Source organism: Equus quagga, chromosome 10 (genome assembly GCF_021613505.1).
Source record: "Equus quagga isolate Etosha38 chromosome 10, UCLA_HA_Equagga_1.0, whole genome shotgun sequence".
NCBI classification, from domain to species: Eukaryota; Metazoa; Chordata; class Mammalia; order Perissodactyla; family Equidae; genus Equus; species Equus quagga.
Window position 1 is genome coordinate 106,053,307 of NC_060276.1, and position 12,472 is coordinate 106,065,778.

Consider the following 12,472-nt stretch of genomic DNA (forward strand, 5'->3'; position numbering starts at 1 on the left):
TGCTGAGAGCACTGTGGTCCTACCCTGCAGCTAGGATCTGGTTTTTGACATAACAGAAATGCCAGTGTTTCGTGATGCCAGTAACACCTATTTATTGACACATAAAACATAAGAGCTGGACTTGGTCTAAGGCAGCTATAGTAGTTATATGTTGCTGTGTAACAAATTACCCCAAACCTAGCAGCTTAAAACAATAATAAATATTATCTCAGAGTTTTTGTGGGTCAGGAATTCAGAAGTGGCTCAGCTGGGTGGTTCTGGCCTGGGTCCCTCATGAGTTTGCAGTCAAGATGTCAGCTGAGACTGCGGTAATCTAAAGGCTTGACTAAGATTGGAAGATCCACTTTCAAGATGGTGCACTCATGCTACTTGCTAGTTGGTGATGACTCTTATCAGGAGGCCTTGGTGCCTTCCCATGTGGACCTCGCCATTGGATTGCTTGAGTGCCCTCACAACATGGCAGCTGGCTTCCCCAGAGCCAATGATCCAAGAGAGAGCAAGGCGGAAGCCACAATGGCTTTTATGACCTAGCCTTGGAAGTCACACTCCATCATTTCTGTAATATGCTATTGATTACTCAAGTCAGCCCTATTCGGTGTTGGAGGGGACTATACAAGGGTATGAATACCAGGAGGCAGGACTCACTGGGGACCATCTGGGAGGATGCCTACAACAGCAGTCTACTCCTCTTTTTTTACCAAAGAGAAAACTGAGGTCCAGAAAAGTGAGATTTGCCCAAAGTCACACAGCCTTAACATTTACCAAGTCTTTGCTTTTCTTTCAACCCCACTGATCCTCACCACCCACAATTTCTTATATGTATTTAAAACACAAAATGTTGTTTACCTTTGGGGAAATTAGAAAGATTATTTCCAAATGTGAAGCCAGTTTCCCTGATGTTTTTAACAGCAAAAACCTTTAGAAACCAGCCAACATATAAGCAAAGTGCATGCTCTGAGCACTCCGGAAAGGTTTTTCTTCACTTCCTCGAGTCATTAGGGAGGAGGAAGAAGGGAAGAGGGGGAAGAAGGCAGAACCTCTTAGGGAGGGCAAATCTCAAAGTCAACTAAAAATCTAGTGTTTGATGGATAAATGTTAGCTTTTGCACACTGCTCTCTCTCCTCGGCTCGTTCTCATATTATGATGGTTTTCCTGCTCTCTTGATTTCTGAGGGTGAAAACAAGAACAACAGGAAAAAAGCAGAGAGTATCACCAAAAATCAAACCAATGGAAGGGCCACCCTCCCCAGGAGTTGCTGTGTCACTAATCCCAGATGAAAGACAGTAATCCAGCCGCAGGGACTCCTTAGGAGCAGCACAGAACTTTTTTCTGTAAAAATGTATGTTTCTGAAGACACACACACAAACACACGCACACACACCCACACACAGATTTTTTAGCACAAAACTCAAAACTGTGATAAATATTTTCAGTTCTTTTCAGGATCCTCTTTGAAACAGCCATCTTCTAAGAAAGGCAACAACAAGAAAGAAACTTCTTGTATATTCTCTATCCCTTTTCAATCAGTTAAAAAACAAGGGCTGTCATCGCTGATCAACATAACTAGTCAGGAGACATGAGGGCTTTCTCCTTGCCTGACCTATTTTGTCTAATGGGGCCCACTCCTTTGCCCTCTGACAAGCTACCCTCTCTCCTGAGTTCCATTTATAGCAGGGCTTTATTAATGGTTAACTCGTTAGGAACGGATCTCTTTCCCTCCCAAGGCTTATTTCGCCTGTTCAATAAATCAAGCCATGGGATCGGAGAGACTGTCCATTTCTATTTTCTGTAAGCTCAGATTCTTCCTAGCCCACAAAATACTGCGAATTGACAGGTGAGTGCTCAGGATGAGTTCTCACTGCCTGCCCGGTAGCCTGTGGTCACTTGTGATTTGTCTAGTATTTAGTTCTCCAAGTAACGTTTGTGAGGCCCGTGGGAATTTTCCTAAGTCCTTGACAGAAGTCTGAGATCTGGAGCTGAAGTGCTTCAGTCAGGAGCCCCTGGGCCTTTGCTAATGGTGAGGGACCGCCTTTCTCATCCTCAGGCAAGAGCCCTTGGACAAGTGCTATGAGTTTCTGATATGTTTGACCCCTCTCTCCACCTTGAAAGAAGCTTTGTAAACTCCATTCATCTGCCATTCTTGTTGCTGTCACACAGGTGACCTCTCTGAACAATTGGAGCATTAATGGTCCACAGCTGTCAAAGTGATCTGTGCACTTCACTCCTTAAAGCCTTCTCTTGCTTGTTTTCAGTTGCCAGAGCCCTGCAGTTAATAGATCTTTCTAAAAAAAGAAAAAATACAAGAGTGATAATGTCACTGCCCTGCTAAACATCCTTCAGTGGCTCCCCATTACCCTTAGGGCCTGCATTAGCTGGCTCAGACTCACCAGGTTTTTCCCATCTTGCATTTCTGCCCACCCAGGGAATTCCTTGCTCCAACCCTAGTGAACTTCTCACAGTTCATGGAGGTGTCATACTAACTCTAGGCCTTTACATACGCTCAGAATATTCTTCTCCAATCTCTCTCTCCTCCTCTACCCATTAGCTGACTAACTCCTACCCATCATTCAGGCCTCAGTTTAATACTGTTTCTGAAAAGCCTCTTTATAGCCCCTTAAACTGGATAGAACATCCTCAGCTTCCTGTGTTTGTTCCATCACAGCAGCACCCATCACAAGGGAGGAGTGGATTGCCATCACTTATTTTATTGTCCGACTTTCCTTCTAGATGTTGAGTTCCATGAAGGGGGATAACTTGTCTGCTAGTGTATCCATAGCTCCTAATACATTTTGTGGCATATAATGTAACCAAAATAAAACCAGAGTCTGGTTTCCATCTTTAAGACCATTTGAGCACAGAACTTCATCCAAAAGAAACATAAATCAATCACCAAACATGGCCTCAAAAAGGAATGCAAATCTTTACTTAAGAGAGACTTACATTGTAAAACACACATAAAACTACCTAAAAATTCTCTTGATTCATTATCAGCCCAAGATTCCTTCATCCTACGGACTTCTTACCCCAAATCTCTCCATTCTTTCTCCCAAATCTAGTTAAGCACTGATTGCCCCAGCCTTTCTTTTTTTCTGTAATTTCCACTCAATTCACTCCTTTCAATTCTTCTCTCAATCCATTTAGACTTCCACCAACCAGCGGCACCACAAAGAGTTTGAAGCCAAGATGACAAAGACTGAATCTTGCTTGGAAGGCAGAGTGGGAGGCAGGGATGTGTCAACTTATAAGCTTTTTGTGGGTCTTTGTCTCAGAATAATAGTAATAGTGCACATTTATTGAGCATCTACTATGTGGGAGGCATTCTGCTAAATTCTTTAATATATTATCATCACAGCAATCCTGTGAGCTTGATACTATTATTTTCCTGTCCTTCAGAAGAACACTTGCCCAAGGTGACACAGCTAGGAAGAAGGAGAGCTGGGATCTGAAGGCTGTCTGTGCTAAAACGTCTCCACAGCAGGCACTCTGTAAACAGCTGAATGTATAGACAGGGTCCCACTTGGGAGACACTTGGAGGCCGGCAAGGCAAAGGGTGCTAAAGCAATTTCTCTGATGAACTGACTGCAAGCACATGTCAAAGCTTTGTTTCAAAGTTGCTTAAAGAGGCTTCGAAAAGCCAGTTCAAAAACTTGGAATAGGAAAAAATGTGGTTAGCTAACATTGTTAGACCAGGTACAAGTGGTCATTAAACTCTGTTACAAGGCTAATTTAGCGAGGCAGGTAAATCTAATTTCCCAGAAGGGGCTCTTAATCTCATTAAAGTTGATCAGAAAATCACTCATGTTTTATCAGAAATGCTTCCCAGAAGGGACCACCCATCACACCAGAGCACACAGCTGTCCCAGCTCAGGTTTAGGATAATTTTCTTTCATGGTACATTTCTTTCACTGAGTATTTCTCAACCTCAGCACTACTGACGTTTGGGCTGGATAACTCTTTGGGGTGGGGGCTGTCCTGGGCACTGTAGGATGCCTAGAGCATTCCTGGCCTCTACCCATCAGATGCCAGTGGCACCTCCTCCTCTTGGTTGTAATAACCAAAAATGTCTCCACGTATTGCCAAATGTCCACTGAGGGGGTAAAATACCCACCCCACCCCCCATTGAGAACCACTGCTCTAGACCCTTGATTCTCAAAGTGTGGTCCATGAACCAACAACAACAGCATCCTTTGGGGGCTTTCTAGCAATGCACAACCTCATGCCCGGCACAGACCTCCTGAGTCAAAATCTGCAGTTTAACAAGATCCCCAGGTGCCTCCTATGGACAGTAAAGTCTGACAAATGCTCCTAGGCCAGTGGTTCTCTACCTTGGCTGCGCATCAGAGGCCTGGAGAGCTTCAAAAAATATTGATCCCACCCCTAGAGACTCTGATGTCATTAGTCTGGGGCAGCCTGAGCCTTGGGATTTTTAAAAACTCCCCAGGTGGTTCTAATGAGCAGCCAAGTTTGAGCTCCTGTTCTGGGTGGTTAAAAAGCCCCACCCCACAAATTTGGGCATGATTTACAATAGCCAATAAACAAAACCCCAAATCTCCAAAGTGATGCTTCCTTCCTTTCCATGAATATCCTTCGTTTTTGACCTCTTATCACTTTTAAGATGACAAAATTAAAGTCCTTTGATGATGGCTTCAAAAGGTAGGATTTGTTGGGCCAGCCCCATGGCCTAGTGGTTAAGTTCAGCCTGCTCTGCTTCAGTGGCCTGAGTTTGGTTCCCGAGTGTTGACCTACACCACTTGGCAGTGGCCATGCTGTGGCAGTGACCCACATACAAAATAGAGGAAGATTGGCACAGATGTTAGCTCAGGGTGAAACTTCCTCAGCACGCACAAAAAAGATAGAATTTGGCTGTAACTAACTTTTAAAATAATGGTTGGAATGATTTGGGGAAAAAAGTGAAGTCACTGATTAAGCTTCCTTAGATAGCTTTTTAAAGAAGTAAGAGCCATCAAAATCATCCCTCAAAACCTTGCTAATTAATTTTCTGTACTTGAAAAAACAAACATTAAATAGAAAACTCTATCAAGAATATTGTTTTGCATGAAATGTACAATTATATAAAGAGGCCATGCAAATTGGGAAGCAAAACACTAACACCTTAATAGATAAATAAAGGAAATGAACTGACTATTCTCAAAAGTGGATTTGTAATTAGTAGAGAAGCATGAGAAAATGTGCAGCCTCTCTAGTAATCAAAGGGGTACTCAATGCAAAAAAGTTATTACCATTTTCCTCTTATAATATTCACAAAGATGAGTGCGAAACTGATCATGAAACAGACATTCACTTATTCCCTCAGCAGACACTGAGTTTCTTCTGTACAGCAGGCACTACGCTAACCTAGATGATGAGGGTGTCGGGCTTAGTAAATGGAGAAAGCTCCAGCCATTGTGGATTTATATGTCCCCTAACCCGGCTGGCCTTGATAGAAGACATCCTAAAGAAAATATTCATGTGGAAAAAGTTTTGTTCATTTATGATAGCAGAATTGATTAAGAACGTGTGTCCAATAATAGGATTACAATGAAGTAAACTCTGGAGTTTCCCCTGATGAAATACTATTGTGAAATACTATTTGTGATACAATGAATGATAAATGAAAAAAGAATACAGACAGTAGAAACTGGAAAAATGGCTCAGTAATCAAGTAAATCTTGAAAATGCTACATGATATCATCCTCACACTGAATCCATACAATCTATATTTGTATATTTAAAGCTCCGAGGAGCCCTAAAACTAAGAAAATAAAACTAAGAAAACTAAGAAAAGTATTTCTCAATTTATCTGACCATAGAAAGTTTCTTTTTTTCCCTCCCCTCCCCTTCTTTCAAAAGTGAAACTTGTTTTATCATCTCTTAGAACTAGTATTTCTCAAATGAACAAACAAAACCTTGAGGATGTGCTTGTGTATCTGGTAGTATTTAAGAGCTGTGTAAAAATGAAAGCCATACGTGGGTATATACATACATAAAAAAATTCATCAAGCTGTTCACTTAAGATTTGTGCATTTCACTCTATAAAAAATATTTTTTAAAAAGGCTTTCTGTCTGAAAAAAATAAAATTGATCTTTCACATCAAGTGGAATAAAAACCTAAGTAAAAAAAATACATGAAAAAGAAATCCTGCTAAATTCCAAGAAGGCAAGAAATTTTTTAAATTAAATTTTGGTGTTCATTAGAACAAGTACAAGAATGTTTATTAAGTCAAATTATTGATACACTGCAGATATATTTCTATGCATCATTGTTCATGCAAGGTGCCTCTAATACTGTCAATACGTGCAGATTACTTATGCCCATTTTACACGAGTTTCAAAAAAAAGTTTAGTGTAGGGGAAAGAGCTCCAGACAGGCATTTAATCCTGGACCAGCCATTAACTAGCTGTGTGACCTAGGACAAGTGACTCAACCTCTCTGGATTTTAATTCCCTAATTTCCAAAAGGAGGAACAATTCTAAAACTCTAGTTGCATTCATTTTTGAAAATAGTTTTACTATTTTATAAGGTGATAAAGCTTTATAGTTCTATTTTTGCCTGATGGTACATCAAAAGCCAGATTTTTACTTGAATCCTGAGTCTTTGGACCACTCGGTACCATCATTGTTAAACTGTAAAAACAAAGTCAATAAGCTCTAAGGTGATCCCCATGACAATATGCTTTTCACGATGGCTTATTGCAGACAGACAGGGAGGCCTGTATTTATTTCATAGTTTCTGTTAACTTTATGTTAAGAAATTAGTTTTCCATTTGGATGTTCCAGAACCCCTGGCTGCCACAGACCGTTGCCAGATGGTTCTATGAAGATTCTGGTATTTCTGATGTAAGCACCATTGTCTCTTGGCCTCGAATACTCAGGCCTAAACAACACAGAAGGGTTTTGCCCAATCTTTGGAAACTCTGAGAACCTCTTGGTTAAGACAGCAGTCTCCTCGACTTGTTTACCACTTTGTCTACCTCTGGGTATTCTTGAGCGCTGCTTTGCTAGGGAAGTCTTGGGTCAGTGTTTCTCCAGTGAAGTCAGTGGCCCCTTGAGAAACAGGGAGGCCTAGGGGCCAGCCCGGTGGTGCAGCGGTTAAGTTCGCACGTTCCGCTTCTCGGCGGCCCGCGGTTTGCATTTGGATCCCAGGCGCGGACGTGGCACTGCTTGTCAAGCCACGCTGTGGTAGGCATCCCACATAGAAAGTAGAGGAAGATGGGCACGGATGTTAGCTCAGGGCCAGTCTTCCTCAGCAAAAAGAGGAGGATTGGCAGCAGATGTTAGCTCAGGGCTAATCTTCCTCAAAAAAAAAAAAAAAAAAGAGAAAGAGGGAGGCCTGTGCTTTGATGGATGGAGAGAAATTGACCACAAAACCAGGAGCTGCCAGTTGCAACCGGTCTTGAATTATGCCCCTTTGTTCGCCAAGGTCTCCCCAAATTCAAAGTTATCTCAGTCACCAGCCCCTGACTCTGACTTGATAGCCAATACAACAAACTCTCAATACAATAGGATTAAAAAACCCCTTCTGAGCTTATATTTCAATGAGATTTGACCTGGACTTGCAATTTGACCTTTCCTTAAGGTCATTCAAATTCTCCACGTCCAGCACATAACACTGTTTGATTCTGGATTTCAGGTGCAGAATTTTACAAAAAAAAAATGTCCTGCTGTTTGAGCCTTTCTCATCTTCCCTGCTTTTATGAGTTATTGGTAGAAACATTTCAATTTTCCCTTTAGCCATGGAAGGCTTCATGATGCACAAAAGCCAGTTTGAGTGGATGTTTCATAGTTGAAGAAAAAAGTTTTTAATGTTTTTACTCAGAGTTTTGTTTCTCTTACTTTATGAGTGGCTGGGCTAAAAGAGAGAGTTCTGGGGTTGGAGTTCCCTAGGTGCAATTCCAGGCTGCATGCTCCGTCTCCCTGACCTCAGTGTGTGAGGTTTCGTAGGGGCCTCAGCTGTGGCTTATACTGCCCTCCTCTCCGTGCGGCCCTGATGATCACATGGGACAATGGGTGTGAACGTGCATCGTAAACTCTAGAGGACTCCACGAATGCCCTCTCACAAACTCCAAAACTTCAGCAAATTCGCCCTGGTCCTCCATTGCATATGGAACCAGACGGAACATGAGGCACGGCCTTTCTCTCAACTACTTTTGAGTGTCATTGTATTTACGGCTCTATGATTTAGCACCACGTAGGAGGAAGTAATCATTGCACCGCCCCCAAGTGTCTGGTTAAAGGACCAAATGCAGACAAGTGTCGAGTGGACTCCATTTCGTAAGTGATGTATGTGGGGCCACGGTGACTATGAGTAACACAGCTATATATAAATGGGTAATGGCAAGGCGCAAACATCACATGCTCCTCAGCCCAGACTTAGGGCGACACAAGAGAGAGATTTGGTGTATCATCCCTGCACCAGCCAAAGGGTGCTTTTCCCAAAAGTAAACTAGAAGTGGGGCTTCCGTGTCCTTTTTGATTTGGGTAATAAAAGTGTGTGGGGTAGCTGGAGAGTGACTTTTCAGCAAGGTGCCTCACATTCCCCATTATTCTCACAAATGTCCCCTACAGGAGAACAGGACACAGGAGAATAGCTGACAGCTGTTGTCTAGGCAGCAAAGCAGTGTGGCCCGGGATACCACCCAACTCACTTGCATTCCAATAACCTGACAAACAAGTGATTTACAGCATGGGCAATTTTAGCTCTGGATCCCTTCCCATTGTTCCCATTTCCAAATTTGAGCCCTGACCCAGGTCTCTGGATTCCTGGATTCTTGAATTCCGGTAACAGACAAGCATTCTGAGAACACGCTGAGTCCCACAAGGCCAAGGATGAAGACTCTGATCCTCTGGGGGCATGGCACTCCTGGAATGACCGTATGTGACCTTAGCTGTCAGCAGTGTCCTGTGTCCAGGGTTGCTGGGCCCTCTCAGATTCTACTGAGAGCTGGGGGGAGAGGGGAAGCTGAGGGGGCAGGGTGGTCTGCAGGAGGACAACTGCAATGACTCCTCTATTCCATTTACCACCTCCTGCCGGGCTCCTTCTACAAGGAAGGATCGGGCTCACTTTCTAGATGAAAGGAGGTAACTATAAAGTCAGCGGTGGCGTGCCTGGCACATACCAAGGTTTCCCTATGTTCCCCAAACTGTCTCAAAGTCAGAGAGGTCCACGAGCTGAGCCCAGCTGTGAGGGGCATATTAGGGCTTTTAAACAATCACTGAAGGGTCATTGCAATGGCTCATCCTATATTTCTCAGTATAGCCATAATTTTACCTATCTAGGACAGATTTGTGGTGGTCAAAGTCCATATCAAGCCAGTCATAGAAATGGTTCCTATTTCTGGGTTGCAGATGGTGCTCCATAGTCTGGACACTTCTTGGAGAGAAATCACACCTCATAGGACGTGCTTTAGTGACAATTTGCTATGACTCATCACTCCTTCCATGCTGTTCAGAGAAGCCCAAGGAATGTCTCAGCTTCAAGGGCAGCTTGTCATGGGCCTCTCACTTAGCCAGAGAGACTGGCCATATGTCACCCAGCACAGTGACCACAGCAGTAAGATGGCTTGAGCACACCCTGTCCACGATGGGGCTATGGCTGGGGCCTAGGGCAGATTTGACAGCACTGTGAGGACGTAGCACATCAAATCCACACTCCTGGTTTATTGTGTGGCCCCTCGCTCATTCCTGCTGCCTCAAGTTGAAGAATGTGGGTTTTGCTGTAACTCCAACTCCAGTTCTTGTCCTGTTCTCACTTTTCCAGTGGTCCAACTCATCAATCCTCAGGCCTCAGGCCTCTGAGGACACATCAGGCTTGAAGCGTCAGGTGCCGTCATAGGCGGCGGGATGTAAAAATGAATAGGACATTTTCATACCCTTCAGAAGGCCACAGCCTAGTGGCAGGAAAGATATGAGAGGAGAGCGATGATACATAGAAGCAAATAATTACAATGCAGCCTGTTACATGGAGAGTCATGGTGGGGGGCGGATTTTAGTCAAAAGTTATAAGCAAAGGGGGAGAGGCCTGAAGGCTCTTACCATGTTTCAGAAGTAGTAAGTGTCTAGCAAACTCAGAGTGCAGGGGTGCAGGGTACGTGATGGAGAGCGGTCAGAGACAGACTGGTGTCGGGGGCCGGATGAGGCTGGGAAGTTGCTGGTGAACAAATACACTTCACCCGGAAATCCTGGACTGGGAAGGAGTTGGTATCTTACTTCCTCTTGGTGACTGGCATGGACCGAAAAGTGAGTTTCTAAAAAAAAGCAAATGCTAAAGAAATACGCAAGTCTGTGCTGACTGCTGTTGATAACGTTTTCAGTTTTGCCATCATGAATACCTTCCTACCTTTCCCTCTGGCTCGAGAACCATCCGAACCTTCCCTGTTGGTGGAGCGGAAGGAGCCCCCGAGTCAGGACACCTGAGTGCAGATCCCAGCTTTTCTATGTGCCAGCTAGGAGACCTTGAGCTACTCTCTCTGCTCTTTGAACCTCTATGTATTTCATCTCAGCAATGAGTATGACACAAACTGCATCACAGCGATGCTATAAATGTTAACATGTATAACATATAAATGACACTCCGGGCTTTGTAAGCTCTAAAGAAATACGCAGGAAAGCAAAGCTTTCTAAAATACCTCTGCTGTAGAATCTCCTCAGGGCTCTTTGGCTAGAACTGGGTCCCACAGCTACTCCAAGCTTTCTGAGACTAGAAAGTTGAGTATTTGGCTACCAGCCTTTGTAGCAGGGAAAAACAAGGGAGAAGGTGGTTGCGAATGAATATGGGGAGAGCCAAGCCATAGTGTCTGCCACAGCAGGGGGGATCCTAGTCTGCAGAGTTTTCTTTCTTCAGTCATTGCTAATAAAAAAATGTGAGCATTCCATTTCTTAGAAACAATTCAGCCCGTTCACATAAGGAATAACATCAAGGAATAATGGAAAACAAATGTGTAAATAACACCCAACAATCCCTGTGTTACAAGAGCTTTTAAAAGAAATGGCACCATATCAATTAGCTATTGCTGCATAAGCAATGATCCCCAAATCCAATGGCTTAGAACAAAATCATTTCTTATTCTGGCTCATATGTTTGTGGCTTAGCTGATCTAGGCTGGCTCACCTATGCATCTGTGCCAGCTGGGGGCTCTGCGCTACATGGGGCTTGGTTGGGGCACGTTAGCTGGGGCGGCTCTGCTCCATATGTTTCATCCTTCTCCTGGGATCAGCAGGCAAGCCTGGGCATACGCTGGTTATGGCAATGGCAGAGGTGCAAGAGAGTAAACAAAAACATGTGCTATCTCTTCAGTCTTAGGCTCAGGATTGGCACACCATCACTTCTGCCTCATTCTGTTGGCTGAAGCAAGTCACATGGGCAAACTCAGATATGAGGGATTATACCCACCCACAATGATAGGAAACTAAAAAGTCACATGGCAATAGGGATGGATATAGGGAGGGGTGGAGAACTGGAGCCATGATGGCAAATTTACCACAGGCACCAAAGGTCTTGCAAGTCATAAGGTTAGCATTATACCCTAGTCCTTCAGGAGGAAGGCATCCTAATTTAGTTTGGAATCACTTAAATTACCAGAGCCAAAGTTGGTGGTCACACCTTCTACTCTTAGTTCACTTTACATTCATGGGCTCCAGAGAAGAAGTTTCCAAGTGCAAATGAGGCCTTTAATTTTGATTTGTACCTATCGTATTTATTTACAAGCTGTCCCTAAAAATATCTCATGAAAACTAAAGCAATACTCCCTTTGGTTTTTTCTTTTGCAGGCTTGATGTGAAGAATTAAAGAGGGAGAATGGATTCAAATGAAGACAGCTCACTAAAACATTTTATATATTTCTATGAAGATGATGAACCTCCTGAATGCCTGAGGCTCTAGCAGAAATGTCCTGTTTGTACATTTGTATCTCTTCCTTCTAGTTGGCTGCCCTTCTTACTTTAACTTACCTTCATGTTTGGCACCTTGCAGAGCACATCAGCTCAAGAATTCACCACTTGGAAGGTGTGGTTTTGAGGAAGGATATGATTTTACGGAGAGGGTTATGGCACTCTGCATAACAGTGATTTTGATTGGAAGTTCTCTCAGCTCCTTCCCACACTATTTTGGTCAATATTTGGAATGTCTTTTAGTTCTTCACCTTCTAAGTTATGTCAATAAACTTTTTATGAGTTCAAATAAATATTTGAGTAAGTGTAAAATATGAATCTAGACTAAATTAATTTTCATATACTCAGATAGCTACATATTCTCCCACATGGAGAGAAATAAGATATAGAGCCAGTCAAATCCTACATTGCCTAAGTGGGGGCTTCTCACTCTGAATTACTGGGTACCGTGGGTAAAACTATGGCTGACTGATCATTGCAAATGAAGTTAAATGCTGCCTGAGGAACTGGGCATCGTTGATATTTCTCTTCCAAGGATGACCTTTATGGTGAGTGCATTTTACTTCCATAGGGGCTTAGATGTTCC

At 43.3% G+C, this 12,472-nt stretch overlaps 1 protein-coding gene across 1 annotated transcript in view; it reads left to right on the forward strand.

The window, feature by feature from the left end:
* Positions 1 to 12,179, forward strand: part of SMPX (small muscle protein X-linked) — a 52,013-nt gene extending 39,834 nt beyond the window's left edge. Inside the window, exon 5 of the mRNA XM_046672749.1 lies at positions 11,767 to 12,179. The gene's annotated coding sequence lies outside the window, so the exon portion shown is untranslated. The remainder of the gene's footprint in view (positions 1 to 11,766) is intronic.
* Positions 12,180 to 12,472: the final 293 nt, after the last annotated feature.